The sequence below is a fragment of the Bombus affinis genome, chromosome 9 (genome assembly GCF_024516045.1).
Source record: "Bombus affinis isolate iyBomAffi1 chromosome 9, iyBomAffi1.2, whole genome shotgun sequence".
Lineage (NCBI taxonomy): Eukaryota > Metazoa > Arthropoda > Insecta > Hymenoptera > Apidae > Bombus > Bombus affinis.
In genome coordinates, this window is record NC_066352.1 from 12,780,813 (window position 1) to 12,799,919 (window position 19,107).

Consider the following 19,107-nt stretch of genomic DNA (forward strand, 5'->3'; position numbering starts at 1 on the left):
GAATATTTTCAAACGATTTGGTCAAACCACCTCGTTTCTTTCGTCACGAGATAGGAATATTTCCTATTTTTTTTTTCTCTCTCTTCTTGCTTTATTCCCTCTCAGAAGGCTCACCGCGCAGATCAAATATTCCGCGGAATAGATTTTAACGCAAAAACTTGGATCGAGCGGAAAAATCTTTGCACGATCGGTTAGGGAACCTTGTTTGCCATCGACCAACAGCTTCGAGACGACATTTTCACCTCAGCCGTCTCTGTGCTTAACACGTTCGCGTCACCATTTACTAATTGTTAATAATCTATAGGTGTTTCGCTCTTCCAACAAGCATCGACCGTCCTTCTTCGATTTTCGAAAGGAAATACAAAAAGAACACAAGCATTTACCTACTATCCTATTATTTCTCGTTTCTTCTATCTCCTCACGGACGTGAGAATTTAAGCAATGTTTCAATAAACGATCAGAGACGTTGCTTTTCGATCGACGCGTACGCCTGTTATCACAAAGTATCGCTTATCGATTACATTGGCGCCGAATTCTGGGGCACAAGGCCCTTATTTACACATCGCTGTGAAAAATATAAAATTTGATTTTTCCGATGCAGCTCGTATTCGCAAATTGGAGAAAGGACTTTCTGAGATTAACCGCTTTCCGAGACTCGTTGCGAAAAAGTAAACGACAAAATGGTGTCCACCGTTGGACAAAGTCACAAAAGGCAGAGTCGATTACGAACGGGCTCCGTCGTTTTATCGATTGCCTGTCCGTCGGCCCTTGTATCTTGTCCACTGACCACCGATTAACAGTCCCCTCTGTCATGATAAAACCACGTCTAAATATCTATCTACGCTATTACAATACAGTTCCTATCGCTACCAAAACGAAAGGAAGACACAATTGAAAAGTACGTAACAGCGCGAAGAAATAAAAGACGTAAAGATTCAAAGTCTGTCTTGACGATCAGGTAATTTTTCGTTTCTATATAATTACCGGCGCCATTAAAATACATTTTCCATCGAGGAAAAAATAATCGGGATCACCGAACAAACAATTATCAATTTTTTTAATTTATAAAAAAAAAATAAGCTAAGGGGATAATCCGAGCGGAGTTGCTAAAAATTATTATCTACGACCAACTTATCGGCAGATATTCACGCTTCGATTATTTCCAAACACCGACAAACATCATTAAACTATACGTATTTCTTATCCGGCAAAGAAAAATTTTAAAGTATAGCAAGATCGAAGCATCGGCGCCTGAAAGGAGGTGAATTTAAAACCTCCAACATCGTCAAACTTTCTACAACCACGTTATTCCAACTGATGTTTCCTATATTAATCGTAAAGACAAGAACTGTATTGGATTGCAAATCATTGGTTTTCGCGAATCCAGCAACACGAATATACTTTCAAACAATGACGGAATAACTTCGAACAGAAAGATTCTTAAACTTTCTCAAACGCTCGAATTTTGCGCGATCCTAAGCTACATACTTGAAAGTATTCCAACGAATTAACGTAGAATGTTTTATATGTCGAACATTTCAAACTTGAAAGACCCTACAACGTGTTATATGACAGTTCAAGAAAACAATGTGCCATCTCAACCTCGGTCAACATAATCAAACTTCGTTTGCCGATCGTCAAACAAATAATACAGGAGGGAGGATCGTGCAAAAACTAAAGATAAAGAGTACTCAAAATCCAAACTCGAAGAACATCGGGCACGAGAGAACGACCGCATGCTTTTCATCTGGCAACCAGCAAATCTCCGTTTACAGTCACTTTAGTTCCGCTCATTATCCTTAGCAAGCTCCCGCTGGACTCTGGCCCCGATGAGACCATCGTTTGCGTGTAAGAACTTGCGGTTGCTCGATCGTAAACACCACAGGATTATCTTTGCTGGACACCATTACCATTGCTTCTTTCCTCGTTGCCAGCCCTCAAACGTGCAACGAATATCTGCAGGGTTTCCTCCGCGTTTTATGTTCATCCATTTCCACACAATGTCGCTCCAACACGTTCAAAAGATTTCAATAATCCTCTTACACGACCGAATACGAAACTATCGTTGGCCGACGATCATCTCAGGTCCCCATATGTATCAGGCGATACATACGATATTTATTGATGATTGCTTAGTGATAGCACGATCATACGCGTTATCTATCGTTTATCATAGATGAGAAAGGAATTTGACGAACACCGATGTTTACACGATTGATTGCATTACAAGCTCGCGTAGTACCTACCGTAGTAGCTACTATTGCGTAAAAATTGTCGAATGCTCCATAAAACCAAAGTATGAGAGATTACAGTTAGGAAAATTCCACGGAGACCATCAGTCGGACAACTTTTCGATAGGAGGAAAACACTCGAACGTAGAAAGAAGATGTACGCGTCTCCGCTCGTTATCAACCCCTTACGATGCGATTAACGTTCCCGTCAAATTTCTCAAGCAAAGGAAACATCTTCGTACGTCAGCTCGTTGCCAAGCTACACAGTACCCGGTCAAAGTTTAAGACACCAAAACCAGAAGCTTCCCGCTCTCCAAGCTCTTGCTCCCTCTTGATACTTTCGTCAATGATCCGAAAGGAAACTGAAGAAGATTGGAAAAGCAAATGCCTGCCGCGATTAACCGCTGTTAAAATTCAATCCGACGTAACTAGCGTGTATATAATAGAAGAATAATAGAAGAGGCTTCTAGCACAGGAAGAGAAAAGGAGTAGCGAGAGAAATATCGGTAGAGTTGCCGGGCGTGACGGGCCGACGAATCGAAGGCATACAACTCGATGATTCAAGCGTTTAGAGTCGGCTAATACTTTACTCGAGAGATTCGTAAACACACACATATGTAGAGGGATGAGGAGGAGGAGGAGGAGAAAGAGGAGGAGGAGAGGCATTCACGAACGGGCGGCGCGTTCCAACATTAGATCCGAGAGCACCCACCTGTACGCCGGGTCTTTATCGAGCTACCAATTGTTTGCGGAATGAAAATATTGTCCCTGTAAACAAGTGGCTACATTGTGCCAAGCGCGCGCGGCGTTCTTCGTTACAACAAATCACTCCCTCTCCTCGGTGCCTCCTCCGCCTCGTGTATCCGCAGCCGCCGCCCGCCCGCCAAGTACGGCACAAGTGCGCAATCGAGTACTGTTTGTTTCGATTAGTACCGATCCTCGATCTACGATTAAATAACGATTTGCTATTTGACCTAGATTACATCGTATCACGGACCGCGATCGATTCTACTCTCTCGTCGATGCTCGCTACCGACGATCTACCGACGCTACGCCGCTACCGACTTTTCTGCTTAGCGTGTCCCCTAGGGTGTACAGCTGTACAACGTTTCGTTTTTTCGCCTTGTTTGTTTCTTGTAATTATCGGCATAGGTTGCTCGATCACGATGAAATGGAAATAGTTTTATCGGAATAATCGAGCGCAAAAATTTCTTTTCTTAGTTTCTGTTTGAACGGCGAGGTTGATGCGCTGATTCGGCTTCCTATTTCTTTCCGCTTGTTTGTTAACTTTTTCTATATTTTACGAAAGGACTGTTAACGGATTTATTGTATCGATTACTGTCGTGGTAATTTATCGGGTAATTTGATTTAACTCGATAAACGTTTCGCGTTTGAAGTAAGAATTTTTTAGGAAGAAACGTAATCGGAGTTGGGAAAAAATGGGTATCAGTCCGAAAAGAGAAAGACCCGGCTTGTTGCAGCGGCATTTTTGCCTTAATTACCCGCTGCTTTATTTTCAGTCCGAACGTCATACTTGGTAACAGTCGGTTTTATTGCATGGAATTTTAACAAACTTATTTGCGCGCGATAAAGAGGCGACACAGAGCCAGAAATTCGTCAAGATCGTGAAAAGAAGACGAGTTCTTTGGATAAACGGAAATTAGCCTGATTAAAGCCGAATATTATGAATTACAAACGCGAATCGTTCGTTCGTTCCCTCGTTTTGTCTCTACAGCCGATCCCTAATTAATCTTTAACTGCATCTTCGTCACAAATCTAATTAAGCAGACAAATTATAAATTAACAAAGAGAAATACGAGAAATATCTTAGATTAAATTAAAATTATTTCCTCATATTGTAAAATATCCAGTGTTCCTGCATTTTTCGCGTCATTTTTTATCCAATGGTATCTTCCTGTGGTTTAAAAAATTGATTGAGATCGAAGAAGACACGAGAAATACGGTTTTATATGAATTTTGTTCAAAAACTTCTTAAAAATTAATCATAAAAATGGAGATGTCACAGTTTTACAAATTAATTCGTTTTACAAACTAAACAAAACGTTGTGAATTCTCCCCTAATTGCTCTCACACATTGAAAGCTTCGAAACGCCCTACGGTGGCCGAGCCAAACGGTGTTTGACTTCGTTTGAAGCACCGCAACGCGCGAGTCAAGATCCTTCGACTCGATAAAAGTGTTTTGTCATTTTTATACGAAAGTAAGAGGGTTGCCACGAGGGTAGACAGATGGAAGAACGGGCTACGGATCCTGAAGAATGGCTACCTGGTCCACGTGGGTGGTCCACTCCTGTTTTTCTTTCTATTAACGCCGTTGATAGCTTGTTGGCACACAGAACGTGGTGCGCCAAGCCAAAGAAACGCGAAAAACTTATCAACTTCTTTCCCAGAAGAAACGCACGTCGTAAAGAAACGTACTAAAGAAGTTGAAAATAATAATTTGATTATTATTTTAGATAATTTCTTAACATCAAATTCATCCAAAATGATTTTCCAAAATCAGAATCTGTTTATTTTCGTTAATAAAATATCGAATGGCGAAGCAACTGCTACAAACACGATGAAAATAATTTGCATATAATTCTACAGAATTTCTGAATATAAAATTCGACATTCCGCTATTTGCTCGATTCCAATGATCGGTTCGATGATCGGTTCACCGGTGACGATCATTTTTATTTTACCTTATCCATTGCCGTTCCATCTTTCGATTCGCGAAAATATCTCTCTTCTCGATATTTTGACTTCGACCTTGCCCTTCCATCTACGCAGAATAGAAAAAAAAGTCTTCCACGTAAAAGACCAACGAGTTTCGCTGAAAATCCAACAATCGCCGATTTCTCGAGCCTCGGACTCTTTCTTCTTCGGCTCGGCCTAGAAAAATATCTGGACGAGCATGCGGCAACCTAAATACCTGTCATCGGGCATAGGACGAGTGGCACGAGATTTGTTGTTTCAAGGCTTTGCGAAACAACAAACCGCCGCACCGCCGAGAAGTCAATGTATCGCGGAGCGAAAGGAAAATCAGGTGCGTTCGCGGTTGGGTCACGTCCGAAAAACACCGGCCATTTTTGTCTGCCAAGTGGACGGTCGTAAAAATCACGATACGAGACACGAACACGCGTGAATGGCAGACGCGTCTCGTAAATGTTTCGCGTGTTTCGGCATAAATTAGGATGGAAATTTGATTTTGTCAGGTCAGAAGGAGAAAAGCAAGGAAAAACAGAGTTGTAATAAAATGTTTAGCTTTCTAAAGATTTCTAGCCAAAATATAATCTTATTGACAGATGGAAAATTTCCAAAAATACGGATCTATCGCACAAGCGTAAAACTAGAACAAGCATCGAGAAATCTTTGGAAGCACCAAAAGTCTGCCGATGTTCGAAACGCGATTTAAAATTATTCGTTTCATCGCGTGAAATGATAATATCGTTTTAACTTGCAAATTAACGAAATTCCTATTATTATAATAAAAAGCTGCGGCCAAATTTCCAACAAACGTCATCGCTAATGCGTACTGGAACTAACCAACTGGAACTTTGTGAAGCTCTGCGAAAAGAGAAGAGACCGAGTCACATTCGTACTCTGAATATTTTTCCTCTCAAATGTTCCTCCTTTCTGCCTAGTTTTATATTCCACGTTCTTACTGACTTATCGCCTAGAAAAACGAAGAACCAACCCGATGGACAGAAGTCAGTCCAAAACTAACTCGGAGAAGATCTTGTTCGTAGTTGTGGGTAGCAGATCGACAAATCCGTGTCTCTGAATGCGAACGACCGAACAAGGAGCTTGTGGGCCGTGGCCGAACGCCGTTAAGTCCGTACAAATCTTAACCTGTGACTTCGTAAATCGTTGTCACAACATTTGCGCGAGAGAAGAGCGTGAACCGCATTAAGCATCGGCATAATCAGGGCAAAACCAATTTCTTTGGCCTAGGGAAAGCCCAGTTCTATGTACATTTCGAGTTTAGGCGATCCTTTGCTTCTCTGAACGCGTCGCGAAGATAAACTTGATAATTTCTCAGTACCATACGGATGCTTTTTTAAATACCAAAAAGATTTCTTATTTCTCTTTCAAACTCTATCGTTTCATTGTTCTGTTTACCACGTTGCTGTTCGCACGTTCGTTCGTTCGTTCGCGATAGATACAAATTTTATTATTACACTTTTTACTCGCAATTTTCATTTTATACTCGTGCGAAACATTGATACGAATATAGGCGACGAGTAGAAGATAAATAAAAGTCATCTGTCAAAAAACAATATTCTCACGTTGCACTGCATGCAATTGGTAAAATATAAATTCAACGTTACACTTGCAACGTGCAATATTATACCCAAAAAGATTCGATTAAAAAGAGATGGTAAAAAGGTAGTATAAAAAGACAGACCTTCTACCAGAAATGGTAATTATCACGATTCTCCGAAGGATTCAATTAAATACCTTTGTATTTTCTTTTCTTTTCATCGCTCATTTTGATGAACCATCGTGCAAAAGCTCCATTCGTATCTGTGTACCTTGCACGCTGTTATATAAACTCATTGCCTTCGACCGGTGCCAACATCGCCATAAAGAAGAAGCAATTTTCCAATCACTTCGACGATTCGCTTTAACCAAGATTCATCCCCGTTGCACGATTCTTCGCGGCAGCACGATCCTCGAGAACGTGCGACGAGTCTATTATTTTTGCCAGGGGCCGAATCCGGGGGGTAGCTCGGCTCGTCCTGGTCGTAGATAGGCCGACGGTCGATCTCGAGGGCCGCAAATCTGGCGAAAGCTCGACGAAGCACGCACAGCACGTGACTCCTTCGAGGGCTCGGTCTGCGTCGCCTCGACCACGATAAAGCACACGCGGTGTATCGTTTTTTAAGTGACTCAATTTCGTCCTGCATCCACTTACGTCTGCCCTTCCTCCGATCCTTCTTCCACACTGTTTTCATCCCCGTGTAATTTCGTCGGGGCTCGAGGGTCTTTGGAAACGACGCTTATGGTCGAGAATGATACTGTTCTCGTCGCGTTTTGTGGGAATAGATACGCGTGTCGCGTTATTAGATGCATGTGACCGTTGATCGAACTACTCAAAAGAATTAGAATAATCGTTGGAAAGGAATTGCCTGGGTGAACTGCTGATATTTTCTGTTCTAATTAATAGAAATAAAATAATTATTTATTTATCTGCGCGTTCTTTTTTTTTTTTGTCGCTGTAATTTTTCTCTTTCGCATTGTTCGTTTCGTGTAATAAACAAATGACAGATTTATTGGTAAAATTTATTCACCTCCGTCGATCTTTCATCGAATGATTATAGAAATTTCTGGGTAAGTTAAAAGACTAATTAAAGTGTATTTTGGTTCATATTAATAATCGCTATAATATTATAATAATATAGTATTAATAATATCGGTTAAAGATGAGGAAGTTTATGTAGAAAAATATGCTAAACGCATGCCGGCAAGTAATCGATGTATCGTATATTTAATTTTAATACACTGTTCAGTTTATCGATAAAACGAGATTTTAATCTACTTTAATAAAATGCTTCTGTATTTAGCAAAATTTACTCAACATTAAAAATTCATTAAAAGTAATTCCGCGTAAAATCACGATAAATATTGCTTTCAGTCGAATCGATCTTTCATCGATCTATAGATTTTCGCAATCCTCTGAATTTTTATCCCAATCGTCGTGCTTTCGTTTCATTAAAATACCAAAACTTTGAACGTGTTAAACGGAGCTCGATATAAAATCGATAAACTCGATTCTTCCATACTATTTTCAAACCGAAGAAATTTCCTAACAATACGAAAAGCCGATTAAGTAGAAAATAATGAAAGCAGCCGAAAGAACGTCACGAGGTTAATATTCTTCGAAGTGAAACACTTTTACTTCGTGAACCATCGGACTGATACAATTATGTTACATGTATGTACCTATCCCGAAGAACTTCGAACCTATTGATATTCACGGAACAAAAATATCACGATAATTCGGTTTTATCTACGCCGCCTTATCTTCCCCATTATTATCTTAGTTTCAATACGACGTGAGCGATATATCTCTCGGTGCAGAAAGTATAAATAGCTGGAAAGCGTGGGCAAAGCTCGTCGAAAATCGCGACGCTAGTCGGTTGTTTGTCATTGCGGGAAATCGGTAAATATTTGCAAGTAATAACCGAGTCGTTGGAAGGATCAATAGAGCACAATTGCTCGACGACGTCTGCCAGACATCGGGATCTCGTACCCTCGAATCGTTTGCGCAAACTTTTTAACCTGTAAACGGTGTATTCCACAGCTCTACACCGAATAGAATTATTCCGACGATTTGTCTTCTTTCTTTCTTTCTTTCTTTCTTTCTCTCTGCCACTGAGAAAAGCAAATTCGACGAACGAGATGAAAGTCCACTTTGTGACGGAGTGGCCCTTTTTCGGGGAGTTTGAAAGCGGTTAAAAAACCAGGTTTGTAGTTTCATTCGCCGAGTCATAAACTGATCGTCGTGCTTCGTCGTTGTGAAATAAAAAAACGGATGAGGTGGCAAAAAAATGTATTACGGACGAAGAGTATTATCGAGCGTGTTACGGACGGAGAGTTTTATCGAATTTGATATCGCGAAAGGGACAGGTAATTTTCTTTTTTTTTTTTTTTTTGAGTCTTCCATACAAAAACAAATTAGGCAAATTGAAAAAGAAACTCAACGAATATCGTAAAATTTTAAAGTTTTACAAACTCATATAATCCCAACCATAAATATTTCTCACATAAATGACCATTTCTGGCCTACCGTTAAGTAATAGGACAAGTTGACAACGATACTTCAAACTGCTGAAAGGACTGACACTCTATGAATCATCACGGTTGAAAGTTCGACAGGCTGACAGGTAAATAAAATAGACGATGAACAACACGATGATAAATAACGTAATGAATACAGTAGGAAGAACTAGCCATGGGCTATGTATAACGAAAGGTGAGTGATTCAAGGGGGCCAAAGGTTTTAACCAATTGTGTAACCCGTTAAAAATAACAAACTCGATGACCAAATAACAAATACGGCATAAAATCCTAGTTTTCTTCATAAACAATGTTATCTTATTCAACGTCAAATTTCCACGGGAGACATTAGTCACATAGTAAACACTTTTGTTTATAATTTTCTCTCTACTTTGTTATCGATTTTCTGGAAACGAGGACAAATTCGGTTACTGGGTATACATACACTTTGTACTCTTCGGTCTTTCGAATTTGTTATTCATCGAGTCGAATTGTTCATCGTTGGCTGACTATCGATGGACGAGCATCGAAGCTGACCATGACAAAGAAGTTTTTAATCTGAGAATAATTTGTTACATCGTGTAGCAAATGTAGAATACTTTGTTCTTTTTCTTTTTCTTTCTACGATAAGATAGCGATAATAATTTTTGGCTACGAATTAGAGATAATACAGCAAGTCGTTTCTTAATATTTTGCATGGGAAAGGCGATTAGCGTAGCGGCACATAAGTCAGAGGACAATTCAAATCATGTTGTTGTCTTGCCTCGGAGTATCAAGACCGTTAGATTATAAGTAACGTAAGAACAAATAGAATCCGGACGAAACAATGTCACCGCTATAAGCAACCGTCGAATAAAGACGAATTCGAATGTCCTGACCTGTATAAAACCTGGACGCGATCGCGAGCGACAGTACATATCGAGTATCTAACGAGCGTCTATCGAGTTACGCGACGAGCATTTACGAGTATATATTCCGCGATTTTATTTTGCGATTTATACTTCGTACTAACGGCTCGCGTTTACGGCTGTGTATTAATTTATCGCTTTAAATATGTTCGACGGTTACAACAACAAGTAATCTCGTCATCAGTCCTCGCGTACCTACGTCCCCTTCGCATAAACATCTACAGCAGTATTAGTTTGTGCGAAAAGTTTCTAACGTTTTAAGAGGAAATAATAGACGCAAGGTTTATTGTTTTATATTATTTCGTCGAATTACGTACGATCAATTTTGTTCTGTTTCGCAGATTTACTTTCACGTTTGTACGAAGCTGCACTGTTGTAAAAGCACGTTTGCGAAAGAAAGACACAAGAAGGACGACTTAATACGTTTAAACGATCGATAACGGAAAATCGTCTAGCATTCAAGATTATTTTATAATATTAGCTATTTTTATACAATCCGTAATCGTAATTCGTGCGTAAAGTTTACGTAATTTCGTAATTTTCTACGATGGAAATATAATTTTCTATAATTAATTGATTAATATTTGTCAGCGGTATCGGTTATCAGCACGTGTGATTAGTGGAAATATCGAGTTAAGAACTAATTAAAACAAATCGTACAGGTATTAGCAGGGAAAATATATAAAACAAGTAAGTACGAACACTGCGACGATATTTCCTAACACGTTGAGAAAACAGGTCTACACTAACGCAAACATCGATTCAGAGAATCTGTACATACGTTCCAGTAAACATTTCTTTATAAATATTTGATCGCTAATATTGAACATGTTTAATGTTCCATCTTCATTAGTTGTGCGCTTTTATTTCCACGAGTCTTGCAAGCACCTTTAATCGACCAGCCTACAAGATTCATCTAATATTTGCACCACTGGTATTATTTACAATTTTCAACGAGTAATTTATCATCTGCTTACAAACCACAAAAATATTATCACAAATACAAAAATATTTATAGAAGTTTTACTTCTTTTACGATCCTGTCCGTCGCTACCTTTTCACTATCTTGCCATTTCCTTTTCTTTCTCCTCCATGTAATTACTCGATTCACCGAACTATTTTTTCATCGTTCTTTGAAACGCTGAAAACCAGGATATATACGTAGCTAGGGATACAAAGGAAGATTTATTAAACGACATTCCCATATTATCCTACGATATCCCATTTGTATTTTTTCAACGACAACAAAAATCTTAATCTCCGGTAGAAACTTTGCGAACCCACATTTCCAAGAACCAAGTAATTTACCAACAGGAATTTTCCGTCTATCAACCCTTTTCCGTCTATTAAACCTACCGTCAATAAAAGTACCGTCTATTAAATAACCAAGACATCGTAAAACAACGTAAACCGTTATCGTTTTTAAATTGCAAGTAATTTGGATAAAAATTATGGGTAGCTATCCTCGCGGCTATCACCCCGTCCATTAGTTCAAACAACGGAGAAAAGCAAATGAGATAACTACCGGCGATAAGACTAATTAAATTCGTGGTACAACAAAGTTTTTGTTCGAGGAAACGAACGGCCGAAGATTTTTCGATATTTTCCAACGAGAAAGGGCGATCCTGTGTCGCGGGGCGCGTGTATAAAAGCAGCACGCTTCGGAATCGATTGTACAAACAAGAACGTCGCTAGTGTATGTGTGTGTGTGTGTGTGTGTGTGTGTGTATGCGCGCACCCTCAGCCCCTGGGTGCCGATCTTTCGTTAAATTTCCGTTTCATCGTTTCCGTGCAAACGTACCGCGAAAGGTAAAAGTTTTAAGCAGGCCATCAGGCCAAACCTGAAAAACGTTTGATTTTCGTCGTTCCTCTGCCTCGTTACTCATTCCCATGCCCCTCTTCTCGAACACACCGATACTTCCTACGAACGACCGGTGGAAAACACATTTCTATTTAATTGACGAGGAATCGGTGGAAACGAAACGCGAAAGCTTCCTTCCTCTCGTTTATTTTCCACCTTTTTATCTTTCTTCTTCCTTCGAAGTTTCACTCGTTACAGCTATCCTATGTCCCGTGATATCGCTGTTGTCATCGAATATAGTCAAAGTGTTAGGTTGTCCGAAAAGTGTCTTCCTTTCGCAAACGTGTTTTTTACAACAGTGCGTTTTTATACAAACGTGAAAGCAAGTCTGTGAAATGTCGCGGTGTCTATCTCGACAGAACAAAACGGATCGTACGTAATTCGACAAAATAATATAAAAGAAAAAACGTCGCGCGTTTATTATTTCCTCATAGAACGAAAGAAACTTTTCGGACAACCTAATAGAAAATTCCATCTATTTGCTCTTTTCGTTCGAACTTTTCTTATCGGATAATAAATAGATTATCGTCGTTGGATCGACGGCATTTCTGCTTCTTCCGATTGAGTTTCACTGCGAATACCATCTCGTCCTTAAGAGATATTTCATTGTGTAACTTTTGAGAATATTTTCTTACACGCAATAAGATTAGACGGGACGAGGTTTATCTTTATTTGTCAGATTTTCTTCAACTTTGTTGCAAGATGTTTTAAGATTAGGACAGTTAGAGAGAAACATTTTTAATCAAAACGGAAAGCGTAGTTAAAAATTTTCATCGACGTCATTTTTAAGAATATCCATTAATCTCATTTACGTGTTTTTGCCAAACGAGAGACGCTCCGTGACATTCTTGGGCGACTGAAATCGGTCGTTTTCGCCATCCCAGTAAAATTTTTCATGACGATGATGATGTAAACTCACATTTAATTCAGTTTTCTGTTGACAAAAATCAAGTTTTATGAACATGGAATTGTGACACTGCCCGAAAGATGGCAAAAGGTCATCGACGAAAACGAACAATACCTAATCGAATGAAGCTATGTTTTTAAGCAAAAATTTGGAATTTTCCTTATTTAAAATACGCAATCACTTAGTTGCCAACCCTCGACGTCGCGTCAATCGGTAGCCGCAATTTAATTAACGTTACCGATCATCGTAACGATCATTTACCATCGATAAAAGATCGAATTTCTATCTTTTACCATCTTAAAGAGTAACCCTGTTTCTCTAACCAGCTATTTTTCTACCGAGATCTGGCGAAAAATCTCGATACCTGAACGTGTCTCTTGAAAAATCAGACGAATCAGACTCTCTTTATTACGTAACGTAAAAATTGTTAAGGGTGTAACACGAAGTAAAGAACGATCGATGAGCACGTGGAAAGAGACAGCAGGTGTTGGATGAGCGTGGCCGATCAAACGGCTCGAATTGGCAGCGATTTCTCGACTGACAACTCACCCCCTTCTTGTTTCAGTCAATTTTAATAATATCAGCCCGTTCTGTACGCCTTCGTGCACGATGACTCGCACGATTTTACGACGGCTTTCAATTATCCGGGGAACCATACTCCCACGGGCCGCTGCCCTCGCGAAATATCGATCCTCGTGCTCTCGACTGCGTGGCTGCCGGAAGTGGGTGAAACGAGGAATTACGTTACGGAGGCGAGACTCGACGATAATCGTCGCTGCACTTTTCCAGATCGTACTTGCGCGTCATACAGGCAGGAAAAATGTATTTAGAACAACGTGGAACAAGTTTATCGGGATGAATAAACAGCGGCCGTCTATGCGAATTCTTATTTTTACAGACTCAATCGGACACACGGAATTGAAATAAAAATTTATTTCGTCCAATGTGAATTACAATAAACGCTATGCTTTCGATGTTTCCTACGTTTCTGTATGTTACGTTCGTTTGCCTTTTGAAATCGGCTACGAATTCATAAATGTCCGCAGTCGTCCAACATCTTTCGGACGAAGGAAGAACATCTGCGATAGATTTACGAACGCAACCGTTTTAAAGGAAAATTAAAAAGGCCAGGGAAATATATTCCTTGTAATCGTCGTTGTCCAACCGAGTGCGTAGTTAAACCGCGTGCACGTGAAAAAGTGATTAGCGATCAACAACAAAGTGCAGGATTATTTGCCGGGAAGAAGAACGCTCCGAAGGGAGAAGTATCGTAAATGAAATGCGTAGAAGGAAAAATAATACAGATCGACCCTGACCACGCGTATTCGGTCGGGGTTACCATGTTGGTTGGTTCGCAGGTAATCGCCACGAAAACTTGCGCGGAAGATAAGCCTCACTGAATTCCGTCGTCGTATAATAAAACGTTGGAAAAACCCGCGTGTCAGGTAGGAAGAAGAAACAGTTTCTTTTAGAGGGAAACGTGCGAGAGGAAACCTAAAATCCTACCATAAAACGATAATCGACTTACAACAGCGGTACTTTGGCTCAAACGTATTCCGAAGAGGCGGTAGAAAAGGCGAGGAAAAAGGGACGATAGTCCCAGATGTAGATTTTTTTCCTCTCTTTTGTCTTTCCTTTTCGTTTTTTTCTTACTTTTGGAAAGACAGTAAACCGAACCAACCATCGGACGACTGCCATACAAAGAGCTTAGTAGCAATTTTTATAGTCGCATGGACGAGGATTGGAATTGTTACAATTAATTAACAGGCAATTTCCTTGATAAATTTTTCGATGGGACGTAGATAATACGAAGAAACCATTGATATAGAATTTATAGTAAATCGTTGGAATTATCAGCGTGGTTAAAATCTCTGATTCGTAAATTTGTTGAGAAATTTTCCAAATTTACAATGCAGCGATTTGTGCAGAATGTTTTTGTTATATACCTTTTCAATTTTTTCGTGCGAATTCCATGAATCGCTTTCCTAAACGCACCACGCAAAGGGAGAAGCATCGAGGCTAAAGCGAGAAAAGATTCGATTCGTAGCAACGGATCGCTTTATCGTAACACATTTCTCGGTTTTTACCTAAGCTTCGATCGAAACAATGTTTTGCTATCATCACCTACACTATGGTATACATATATCGAGCCTTTTACTGTTTCAGACGATCTTCGTGGGAGGCTGTGCACCGAAGACAAACAGCCATACACAAGAATAACATCTTTCGCGTTCCGCTAATCACAACACTCGGTGCTGCCTGTACACAGACGTAGAGACGACGATGGAAAAACATAGCGCGGTCGTCGTTCGAGCCGATGGAAAAAGTACCGTTTCTATCGGCGGGTTAATGAAGTGGCCTGCGCGCGAGAACTGTTTTTGTTCAAAACATACGAACGTAATTACAGATAAAAATCCATACTATTTTAATTCTCATCTATTCTTCCTTTTTTTTTTTTTTTTTTTTTTTTTTGTAATTGGTAATTTGGCAAGACTATTGCTATTTTAATACAGCGATTTGCAAAATGAGAGGACGATACGAATAATAAATTTACCAAACACGCGTATCACGATCCTACAGGGATTTTGTAATATCTTAACAAATAGACAGACAAATCATCGATCCGACAGTTTTCTTCGTGTACATTTTCTTTTATTAAAGTCTCAAGAATATACGTGTACATATGATTATGTATTAAAACAATCCATCCGAAAATGTGTGACACTGAACTATCTGATAATCATCCTCTTTGTGTATGTATAACGCTTTGTGTATTTTCTAACTCGACGTATAAAACCGTGACAACACATTTTAGCCACAAGTGAAGTATAATACGTATAGAGGTGAAAAGATCGTGAGGGTTCTATTTAGTACCTTTAATGGAAAATTTGACGCGCTATTATTATCAGGCTACGGTTATGCTTAACGATTATGGACACCGGTTATTCTTAACTTAAGTGTTAGGGGCATCCAGTAGAAAGGTCACTTTTAATGCGAAATTACCCTCCGATCGGTTGTCCGATTAAAAAATACAATGGAAACCTGAGCGTTCGGCACGATCTTAATGGCACTTCGAGAATTATTTGATCGAGTAATTACGGATGCGCAGTGCGTTTCGATCATGCACACGGTGTATAATACAGGCCACGATATAGCCAGGCTGTAAATTAATCTTTCGTCCACAGTGTCCTTGAAACTGAAAGCGTTTTTTATGCAGAGAAATTAGGGGTGAAAAAACGGGTGAAAATTCCGTTTTCGACGATTAACATCGCGTCTAAACTTTTCCACGAAAAGAGTTACATGATAGGAATTACATGGAAATTTATCGAGACTTAGATATTAAATAAACATTAAATTCGCTATGTGTATTTTTATTTCCAAGTTCCACGTTGTGAAACAGAAAACGATCGATGCTATTTCATTTACAGATCGAGAAGCTACAAATATATTAATCATCGTTAATGCAAATTGAAAAATAAAAGACAGATCGTAATATAAATATAAATTTGTATTTTAACGTGTTACATGAAGGACGACGATATCAAAAATGTTCTCGTACACACTTAAACGAGCTTTTAGATTCTTATACGCATAGTTGTATTTTTCTGTCAACTTCATTGTCCTGACACTCGAAACACGATCGTTAGAACTTTGCTATATCATGGCTCGTACTATCTGATTATACATTTCATGTAAATATCGTGATTACGTTGATTCGTGCGATCGTTAAGTACTCTATTTAGGTATACGTGAATTACAGTTACTATATGTATATATATATATTTTTTTTATTTTTCTTTTTACTATGTATAAAGTAATTAGCAAATGAGATAGACCTCGTTTTTAGAAACTTGTCCATTATATAAATTAGATTCGAAATTATCGTTATAAGTTACGATCATAGCCGCGTGTCACTGAAACTTATTCCATGGGAATAAACGTCTAAACATAGAACAATAATAACAGTAAAATACTGATATAATAATAGAAACGTAGAAACGTCTTGAATAAAATTACTTGCATCTATGTAATTCCTGCTATCGCAGGAAAAAAATGATTTTTCAATGAAAATGCTAAATTTCGTCAAAATTTGATAAAATTCTAACGTAAAATTTACAGATACGATTTATTAAAATTTCACAGACATTTACCAGGTCTATCTCTGCTTGAATTACCCTGCCACCCTCTGTAATCTATTTCTTCCCTTCTTTTTCTCCATTTGTTCATTGGAATTTTTTGTGTACTCGTTAACAATGGGACAAGTATTGTGCTACGTAAATTCCAAATGAAAGTTGCTTAAAAATTAAATAACAAAACTTTTAGATATTTTATATATACCTATACATAAATATACAGGCTGACCCACGAATTGGTCGCCACGATTTTTCAAACATTACCGATTAATCGACAAGAAAGTTAATCAGCTTTCAATCGGCTTCCAAGTTTCTTATATCGCGGTTTGCAGCCGATTGAAAGCTGATCAACTTCCATTCGAAACATTTTTGCGTCATACTACTGGAAATGGTGGAAATATCGTGCACCACCCTGTATATATTTTGTATGAGAAATATTTGTATTATTCTAATGATATTTTGAATTACAGAGAGCCTCAATTGTGTCGAATCGTGGAACACATTTTTCTATAAATATGTACGTTTAAAATATCCTGGAAACGAGCGCGACAATAGGCGCAATGCTCGAACAAATTCCAATAGGCGAACAAATTCCTAAAAATGGAATGAAAATCACTGTATAAAAAAAATAACAGAAAAGAAAATAATAATAAACGATACTCTGAAATTACCGAGTGAATACGATAAAAGAGAGTAAAATAGCGTTTGCTAAAAAAAAAAAAAATTGTTCATCGAGAAGGTGCAATTGAAATGGGAATTTCGTCGGGAAAAACAGCCATCGATTACCGCGAATCGAATTCGTGCGAATTTGAATAAAAGATCGACTGCGAATTCCCGCCATTTTAATCTGATCAAATTTCGCGTATCGATAAGTTTGCGCAAACTAAATCGGTAACAATTCATGCAATACACACACGCAGAGAAAGAAAATAAAAGATATTGATCACTCGTGTTGCTATTGGTTAATGCTAGATACATTCGTAATGATCGATCGTTTCCCATTCAAACATCACACGCTATCGTTAAATACGAATCGGCTTACGACGTTGCAAATTGTTCTACGATTCGTCAAATCGCACGGATTTCTGTCTTACGAATCTAATTGTAAGAACTATAGTCTTTACATGTTCCGATCGAATTGGTAAATCTATTTACGAAAATAGAACACGCTATTGCAAGTTCGAGTGATCCGAGTTCAATGTCCACTCGAACAAGAAAAGATACTAAAAGCAACGATCGATGATACAATTTATTTACAATATCGCGTTGCACAGATGTGAATTAAAATGCTTAAAACAATTAGAAAATTGCGTATCCTTGCGACCTAACGGAAAGAAGCAGATAGCAGATATGACAAAATTAGATATTTATCATCGAATTCCTAACTCGTTATGCGAAATTACGAAACAAATTGCGATAGGTACATCCTTGATAAAAAGAAAAAAAGAAGCAAATCGAATAATTCTATATCGCATTTTAATCTGAGCCGTCGTTTTTCAGATACAAATGATCAAAATTTCGGAGTGTAGCGCGAGAATACGTACGTTCTCTCATTCAACTTCGATCATACTTGCGTCGAAAACGAAAATTCAAATTGAAAAATGATAAAGGACACCTCGATTGTTCCTTTTTGCGTCAAAAATGAATTGGCCGTAAAAATGATTAAAAGATGGATTAATTTTCTAATTATTTTGAGCACTGAAACTGTTCAATTGTCACGGTTGGCTCATCGCAAACGACAGATTCTCTCATCTTTATATATATACGATATCGAAAAATAGAAAGTAAGTTTCACGAAATATCGATGAGTGCTCGGTGATGAAAGTAATATCACTTCGTTTATGAAAATACTGCTTTTACGACGAGCTTCGGCCCTTAAACTACTTTACGTGCATAGTATGTGTATATATGTGTGTTGTAATATATTTGTTTAATGGGAAATAGATAACACGAGAGACGGAATCTCCGTAGATCGTAATACAAGTCGTTAATTGATTAATTTGTAGCTATTAACTGCCGTTTACAAGAAGAACGCTAATTTCTAAGTAGACAGAGATTCGATCGCAGAAATCGTTCGTTTAATCCCTTTGCCGAGACGATAGGAAATCAGACGAGAGAAATTAAACGAGAAAAGCAGAAATTTTGTTTTGCCCATTAAAATCAATTTATATGTACTACGACATTGAAAAAAATATACAGGACAATTAAAATCACAGCAAAGAGATTAATCGTTACGCGTTACTATGTACAATGCTGTATCTACATTGTTCATAAAAAAATATAT

General features: G+C 38.5%; 1 long non-coding RNA gene across 1 annotated transcript in view; it reads left to right on the forward strand.

Annotated features, from left to right (window-relative positions):
* The window catches only part of LOC126920737 (uncharacterized), a 178,107-nt gene extending 161,267 nt beyond the window's left edge, over positions 1-16,840 (forward strand). The window contains exon 3 of the long non-coding RNA XR_007712070.1: positions 14,857-16,840. This is a non-coding gene — a long non-coding RNA (uncharacterized LOC126920737). The remainder of the gene's footprint in view (positions 1-14,856) is intronic.
* The last annotated feature ends 2,267 nt before the right edge of the window (positions 16,841-19,107 follow it).